General features: G+C 41.7%; 1 protein-coding gene across 1 annotated transcript in view; it reads right to left on the bottom strand.

Annotated features, from left to right (window-relative positions):
- LOC111662483 (thyroid hormone receptor alpha) overlaps positions 1-8,093 on the bottom strand; it is a 105,932-nt gene that overhangs the window by 59,836 nt on the left and 38,003 nt on the right. The window contains exon 3 of the mRNA XM_023416360.2: positions 5,431-6,725. The gene's annotated coding sequence lies outside the window, so the exon portion shown is untranslated. The remainder of the gene's footprint in view (positions 1-5,430; positions 6,726-8,093) is intronic.

Below are 8,093 nucleotides of genomic sequence, written 5' to 3'. Positions count from 1 at the left end.
CCTCCAGCACTTTTTATAGACCAACAATAATACATCTCATATTACATCATGGAGTCAGTTTGGGATTACATGAAGAGACAGACGCGGCTAAATCAGCCTAAATACAAAAAAAAAAAGAAAAAAAGAACTGTGGCTGGTTCTCCGAAATGCTTGGAACAGCCGACCTGCCAAGAACCTTTAGAACCCGTCAGTGTCCCTCTTGGGTTTTTTCTATTCACTGCACCGATAACTCATGCTTTTGCAAAGTCAAGACGATATTTGTCTCGTTTTCCCATTAATGTATGAGAGAGAGAGAGAGAGAGAGAGAGAGAGAGAGAGAGAGCGCCCAACCCTAGGGCACAATGTGTGGAATTAACTGATAAATAAACACTATTCATGGCATTATTTTTGGAAGTATCCTCAACTTACCTTTAGTGTGTTTAAATTTTGCACAGTGCTCTTCATCTAACTAAAGGCTACCATGACTGGATTACATTCCCGCTTCATTCCGGTTTAAACTTAGCAACAGGGGAATGAAATAAACAAATAAACTATAATAAACAAAAGTCATGGGAGGAAAAACATCCACCGGCCGAACGCACATCCATTTCACATACAGTGTATTAAACAAATGTTAGGTTCTTCAAATCAAATCAATTCTTCCATACTCCTGGTTTCCTGTTGTAGTGTCGCTGTCATGATACGGCGCTGACACACTGACGTAACAATGTTGGTCTGAAGGTTTTTGTTGCATGATGCACAATAAAAAAAACAAAAACACACAGGAAAACACAAACACAGCTGCTGTTTGCAATGGTCCAGTGGTCAAGTGATACAGAGCATACGCTTTAATTTTGCAAAGAGGCACGCAGCAGAAAAAAAAAAAAAAAAAAAAACTGCCTATTTTATGTGGCTGACCTATTTTAAAAGAAAGTGATATCATGCATGTTTTAACAGGGATGTTCTGGTCAACGATTCAGAGACAGGATGGAAGAACAAGGAAGAGAGTGCTTATAAAAAAGATTTTAAATTGCCCCGTTTGCAACTACCAATTAAGTAAGTAAAGAAGCTGGATGCATTATAAAAGTAAAACCCAAAGAAAAGAAAATGACACAACGCTGGCAATACAGCAAAAGAACAAGGAGCTGCAAATCCTAAAGAGCCCTGAAAGATAAGTTAATATATAAGATATTATAAGGGAGTTTTTCCTCTCCATTGTCGCCCAGTGCGGCTCATTGTGGGAACTGGTGGGTTTCTCTATAATGTTGAAAGGTCTTGACCTTACCCTGTAAAGTGCCTTGAGACAATGTATATCATGATTTGTCACTAAACTGGATTGAACCGAATAAATATTTAATGGTGGCTTCACAGATGCCAGGCGGAAGTATTCTGTAAACTAGCATATAGTTTAGTTAGTGGTTTACATTTAGTATAATATCTGAGCACAGTCTGTGTAACTCTGGCTCATTTACCACTTGCATATAAGTAGCTAAACGTATGTTTCTACTGCTTCCCTTTTCTCCTTTACTCTATATCAACATCTTCTTCAAGAGTCTGCATTAAATGTGGAGCTGCAAAGCTACATCCTGCCTCTCGTGGCTCTCTGTTTCACTTTGAAACACCATTAGGACGACAGTGCAGGCCCCATGTGCCCTTTAATGCGGCAGAACAACTGGGCCACTTGGCAGTATGAGTGACCACATACACAGTCTTCAACAAGCCGTCTGATTGGTCCAAGAATGTCCATGTTTCTATACAAGACTGGGCCAGACAGCGAGCCCCACACACACACACACACACACACACACACACACACACACACACACACACACGAGTGTTTGAGCCTGTACTGGCACACAAACAAGACAGTGATCTGATTAGCTGACGCAGGCTCTGCATTACATACCTTACCGCATATCTGAGCCACAGGTGGCGGAGGAAGGTAAGTGCATTGCCATGGCAACACAAAGCAGAAGGCGGGAACAAGTTATGGCTCTATGATGTGGGGAGACTGTTAATGATGGAGGGTAACGTGCGACTCCATCGCCGAGGCAGGTGACGGAGGGAGAGGATAGAGGGTGTCTGAGGTGACGGCTCGGACGAAGCTGGTGTCTCTCTCATCATGTTCCCTCTTTTCCAAGCTCTACCTTCCATCTCTAGTTTTTCTCTTGTTTCTCGTAATCTCTCCTTTGTTATTTATGTCTCACTGTCAGAAAGGGAACAGTTACCAAAGTCCCGAACCGCATCAGCAGATTTCAAAGAATAGAGTTATTATCATGCGGAAGCGCTGTGCATTACCTTCATGCAGGGATCTCAATAATCACCTTATGATGGACTGGACTGCCGGCTGAAATGTTCACATCTTCTTTTCGAAATGTCTTTTTGGTGCATGATTTAGATTTATCCAGTCAGATTTACAGGGGATTCATTTAATGTTTGGAGGTAGACTATTCCATTCAATTTCTTCCTTAAGATCCTTCCATTGCTGTTGCAACGTGAAGTCCATCTCTCGACAGTTAAAAGCAGCTGAGAAGCCATGATGGAAACCACGGCACAGACTCATCTATTTATATACAATTATATACTACTGAATCACACATAAAATACTGAATTCTTTTCAAGTTCATCATGACTGCAGACAGCAGTGCTTTGAGCCACATGGTAACATCAGCATGCTAACATGCTTACAATGACAGTCAGGTTTCACACACGTTTGACAAATTTTCAGGACTGAATACTCTGTGGTTTTTCTATATGTGAAAGGTCTGTATGTCCTAAGGGGAACATGAATGTGTCTACCTTATTGACTTAATGTCTGTTCATGACAGTCCATCCAGTAGTTGTTGAGATGCGTTACTATAAATCACAAATGTCAGCACTAGAGGGAAAGGTCACAGAAGTCACTAGAATTCGTCCTCTGGAGACCATGAATGTCTGTACTTCCCTCTCGTGGCTGCCCAGATATTTATTCAGTCTGGACCAAAGTGATGGACTCACCGACTGCCATCGTCATCCATACTGCCACACCAATGGCATTTCATAAGCATTCACTTCTCATTGCAGGTGTTTATCAAGTCTTTATCAGGCTTCAGGGTTCAACCTGGCCCAGAAAAAACTTCAAACAAAAACAACAACGAACAAACAAGCGACCGAGTTAAAAAAAAAAAAAAAATCTCCAAAACTATGTCAGTCATTCATTATAAATCTGTGTTTCAATATTTGATGTGTGTTGGTGGCAGATGTTACTGTCACTAACGAGCTGCGTATCTGATTGGCTGCTGTGTTCTATACATCACTATGTGGAGGGGGCGCGGCTGTGCATCTTGGTGGCACCTACAGTACATTGGAACTGCTTAGTGGCATCAATAGATTAGGGATTTTGATCTAAACTGCTGACTGACTCTCTGGCCAACACATGGCTGGCACCGGGAAAAACACACAGCACACAGACAGCAGCTCGTGTTTAGAGCAGTGGATCAGTGTTATATACACCTGACCGCTTGAAAAATGAATAACACAGAAGCATTTTAAAAACATTTCATAGCAAAAGAGTTGCGTAATTTAGCTGCTAGTTGAAGTTAATGTTTTTTTGTTAAAGATGGCACTGGTACTTTCTGAAATGAATAACTGTGACGTTTTGTTTAATAGTGACAGTTACTTTGGCTTGAGATCAACTCACACACATTACGTAATCTAAAACAGTTGTGTATAATGTAACGTCGGCTAAAGTTTCAGAGCGTTTTAACTGTCCACTCCAACTACGGTCCACTGAATGTGAACAACACTAAGAAACGCGTCATCATCTGCACATGATTTAATTTTACAGCAGACCAACTGCTGCAGGAGCATATCCGTATTACAGTTATCAATTTAACATGAGTCCTCTGTATTCGCCCCCTGCTTGATGCTGCTATCAGACTTTAGGTACAGTATGCATGGTGCTTAGTAGCTGATGTGCACTGTGAGCTTGACTCGACACACACATACCACTTAGTGTCTTGAGCTAAAATGTTCCACTTTACTCTCAACAGACCAAAAAACCTTTCTGCTGCAATTTCCATCTTCTTTACAACTCGTCTCTCCTCTCTTGAGCCTTTGTGAAGATCATGGAGTCGTGAACAACTCAATCATTTGCAGCCACTATCTTCTGAAGCCTTTTACTGAGTTGCCTTGAATGTTACTTTGTCCTCATTTTAGTTTGTTCACAGTCTCTGATACACTGACTTACCTTGTGGATTCATTGTTAAGATATATGTCAGTTAATAAGGATATTACAGGTTGCAATTTGAGTTTGTTGATGGGATTTTTTTCTTTTGCTTGACTTGACCCTTATTTTGATATAAGATAGTAAAAAATGTGTAATATGTCAGGAATAAAAAAAAAAAAAACTAATTGCAAATCTTTTTGAAATACTTCTGAGAAATAAAATCCTCAAGGTAAGTGACCATAAATGTGGGCTATGACTTTATTTTATTAGAGTTGTCAAGCCAAACGTTGACAACTATTGATATGCATCAAATGAAGCATTAAAGGTCCCATATTGTATAAAGGTAGATGTCCATGTCTTCTTTAATTATAAAGCAGGTCTAGGTTCTATATTAATACTGTGAAAGTATCAAAGACACAGAGATACCACAGAGAAATGCACACAGCCTGTATTCAGACACTGATCCTTAAAAACGAGCCGTCAGGACTTCTGTAACTTTGTGATGTCACAACAAAGCAGTCCCCACTCTCAGCCGTGCCCCATTGAGATGGTTTTTTGTTCTTAAAACCACAAATATATCTTCTCATGGACCAACACTTCAAATAAAGCACAAGAAGTGTAAAATATAGGACCTTTAAAGTTTCTCAAAGAATAGCATTTGAGTTGAAAATGCTCACATCCTCTTTTTGTCTATTTGTTTGTTTGTTTGTTTGTAAAATGGACAAATAGGCTTAATCCCTCTTCCACTTCCCAGAGGTCATTCTTCCTCTCTCAGCAAGATAAATATTGATTGCTATGTTCATATATCACTCAGTCAGGGTTTGCTTTAAGCTGCTAACTTCCCCAAGGCCTGTTGTTTGAGCTCCATTCTGTATTTCTGCTTGAGGTTTCTTTGCTCACATGTACGTTGCAGGAGAGTTTACATTCAGTTAATGACCTTTACTGCACAGTGCTCCTTGCCTCTCTCTTAATACCCTGTCTGTCTCCACTCTATGATCTAATAAGGCAGAAATGCCAGTTAAATGTCAGTTAGTGACATAAAGAAATTAAAAAAAAAGAAAAGAAAACTAAAAGTATTTTTCTTTTGTGGTTGATATAAAATGGCAAGCGGCTCTTACTCATCCCCACTACATCACTGATATATTCTTTACACCTTAGTCTTCAGAGCCTCCTGCTACTGAGGAGAAGAATGAGAGGAAAGCATGCTGATAAACAAGCAGAGGAAATAAGAAAACACAACTCACCACTGCATTCTTCTCTTTACTCGTAATGCTCGTTTCCCTCCTTTTCTCTCCGCTGTCACAAGGTATAGATCTTCAGTGTTTACGCTTTTGTCTTTTTCCTTGGTTTGTAGTTCAATCTGCCAGCAAGTTTTTTTATTCTTTGCCTCTTCTAAAGCTGATGAGGGTCCCAAGAACTTTTCCTGCTCTGTGGGTAGCTTTACTTCTCCTGAGGCTTCACAGGATGAAGGGGAAGCTCAAGGCAGGAGGGAGGGAAGTGTGGGGTGTGGTGGGGTGTGTGTGGGGGGGTGAGAAACTTTTGAGTCTCTTCTGGGATCCCCAAAGGCTTCGTGGGCAATTGCCGATTTATGCTACTGCTTAGATCACGAGGCTCATGTGTGATGTGACGTCGCTGTGGAGCAAATGAAGTGAAGTCGCCTGCCAAGCCGTACTCCCGAGTCTGTCTCTCTTCTTCTCTGGAGGCCTCCTTGGCTACTGTTGCTATACGCCTGCCTCTAAGGCAAATGGAAGATGCTGCAGTGAGTCGGGTAGAGTGAAGCACCAGGCTGGTAAGCACGTTACCTGCTGGGTAGACTGAGCACCAGGACAGTGAATGCTGTAACTGAAAAGTTCCTTTCTGTTTTTTCCTTGACTTGAGTGTCTAGAAGCTGTGTGTGTTGAGGTATATGGTTGCCAGGAGGCTATTGTGAGTGTGTAGCTGCTTTTCTGGCAATATGACCCTTTTCCTTTCCGGTAATAACTGAGCCCGGGGTTCAGGCTACAAGTGTGGATCAGTACAATTCAGGCAGTGAGCAGGTCTGAGCTGGCAGGTGGTAGGAGGTCCAAGGTCATTGCTGGTCATCACTGTTACAGTGGGGAGAGCTTGAGAGGCAATACAGGTTGTCACGTTAACAGCAGTGAGAGGTCACAGGTGTGTTTTTGCTGCTGTGGTCCGGTCGCTGGGTTGGCTGTTTCGGTTGAGGAGGTAGGCAGTGGGAGAAAATCCCTGAGGTAAATGGAGAAATGTTGCACGAAGAGAAGAAAAAGAGGAACTGATAGCAAATAATAAAATTGCTTTTTTTTTTTTTTTTTTTCCTTTTCTATTTCTCTGGGAGGTAGACAGCTGAAGAGGTTCTCTGTGACTGGGTCAGAGGACGAGGAGAGGACGGCGGGAGGTCAAACTGTGCTCTATCAATCTTTTTCTGTCTTACGTCTTTTGAAAAAGAAGAATGCTCCAGGTTTGATGGTGTCCATCGGAAATAGTCGATGCTCGGCTCTGCCTCTCAACATGTACAGGTAGGTTTCTTCAGGGGCTCCACCTGTGGAAAAGACAAAAACAACAGCAGGTTAGAATATGACCACAGCACAATATTGTTTTTCGACTACAAGGGAAAATACTGGGACACGAACCCCCCCAGTACTGAGGAGCGTTCAGTTACAAAATAGATGGACCACACAGATTTTCAGTGCATGTGGCCATAAACAAGATTAATATGAAAAGGAGTTGCTACCCTAGTGATATATTCAAGTATCTAGGGGTTTAGTTGCAGGATGATGTTAAATTGCATTGCAGCAAAAGTTGAGCTTGGTTTTTTGCCAGAGCCCCATTTGCATCCTGCTGTACCGACAGACTGGCTCCATTCAAATGAATGAGGGGAATGAGTTTTTTTCATGAAGGGTTGAGGTCGGTCTGACTGACAGGTCGATGTGCTCAGACATCCTGAAGGTGCCGAGAGTACCTCCTCCTGCACTTTGAAGGAGGTGATTCGGAAACCTCCTGGATGAGAAGGTATTCTAACTGGGAGGAGACCCGAGGCAGAGCTCGACACACACAAGGGATTATATATCCCAGCTGACCAGGAATGCGTCAGGTTCCCCTGGGAGGAACAAGAACATGTAGTAGGGGAAATGGGCATCTGGGAAATTTTGTTTCTTCTGTGAACGGGATAAGTGACAGAAAATGAATAGATGAAAGCTTAAAAAAAGAACATAAACAGTTTATCGGCATCTGTTTGATATCAAAGCGGCGGCAGAACGCGCTGGCACTTAAAAAGAGTGACAAACAGCAGGATAAAGGCATCATAAGCTTGTTATTTTGGAATAAAAATAACTCTCACAAAAACCAGTGCAGAAGATAAAACATTAGGTGATTTGAAAAGTCTGCATTGTCCGTCATTTATTGGGACCTAAAGACGCATGAAAAGAAATCAGATCCTTCTCATATTCTAAATCATGACGGAGTTGGATTTTGTTCTTAACCCGTGTAATTTGGTCGAACACTTACATGTGCAGCATTAAGGTACAGTAGGAGTGGCAAAGTACAAAAACACTTCAGCACATACAGTATGTTAAACCGTCATGTCTCTGTGACTGTCTGCAAATGATATGCTCACTATAGGAGGATTTCTTTTATGGCATGTACATGTTGTCAAAGGCATGTTGCACAAGAAAAGTGATTCATACACAGGAGCAAAAAATAAAGCAACAGTGTGCAACTCTGCTCTGATCCTGCAAATGTCACAATGGTAAATAAACAAGCGCATAAAGTTCATCCTGCAATCAGAAAAGCTACAGTGCTGTTTCAGTATGCAAAGCAGTTACTGGGTGGAAAATCTATTGTTGGCAACACACATTTGAATGCACACAATGCACGGAGACACACACACACACACACACACACACACACA

The sequence above is a fragment of the Seriola lalandi genome, unplaced genomic scaffold (genome assembly GCF_002814215.2).
Source record: "Seriola lalandi dorsalis isolate HSWRI2012SDOR001 ecotype SW California unplaced genomic scaffold, Sedor1 jcf7180002054563, whole genome shotgun sequence".
Classification (NCBI taxonomy): Eukaryota; Metazoa; Chordata; class Actinopteri; order Carangiformes; family Carangidae; genus Seriola; species Seriola lalandi.
This window is presented reverse-complemented; position numbering and strand designations above follow the sequence as displayed.